This window comes from Diaphorina citri, unplaced genomic scaffold (assembly GCF_000475195.1).
Source record: "Diaphorina citri unplaced genomic scaffold, Diaci psyllid genome assembly version 1.1 scaffold2229, whole genome shotgun sequence".
Classification (NCBI taxonomy): Eukaryota; Metazoa; Arthropoda; class Insecta; order Hemiptera; family Psyllidae; genus Diaphorina; species Diaphorina citri.
Genome location: NW_007379654.1, coordinates 50,087 through 50,629, shown reverse-complemented (window position 1 = coordinate 50,629; position 543 = coordinate 50,087).

The window sequence follows — 543 nt, the reverse complement described above, 5'->3', positions numbered from 1 at the left end:
ATTGGCGCACTCAAAAACATCCAAAACGGTCCCTAAATCCCCTAAAATGTCGCTAAAAGTTATTATTATTATTATTATTATTATGGGTAATTTTGTTAATGAGAAATATTTATTCACTAAAAATGATTTTGGTTGAGTAAAAACACTTGGCTTTTTGTTTTACGTATATTTTTATTAAATTACAGATGGATCCATTTAATTAATAATTATTATTATAATAATACACTGATGATGGCGTAACGCGTAACAGCCGAAGCAGCATAAAGCCAAGTGTTTTTACTCACCCAAAATCATTTTTAGCGTTTGAATTGTTTTACCAAGTGTGTGTACCAACACCAACAAATAAGTTAATACAAACTTATTCCTTTGATGAAATATTTATTATTAAATTAAGATCAATGGGGCTCAACCAAATGACAATTTTTTTCGAGATAGAGTCATATTCCGATGTAAAGGTACCCAAAAAGTGCATTGGCGCACTCAAAAACATCCAAAACGGTCCCTAAATCCCCTAAAATGTCGCTAAAAGGTCGCAAAAAAAAA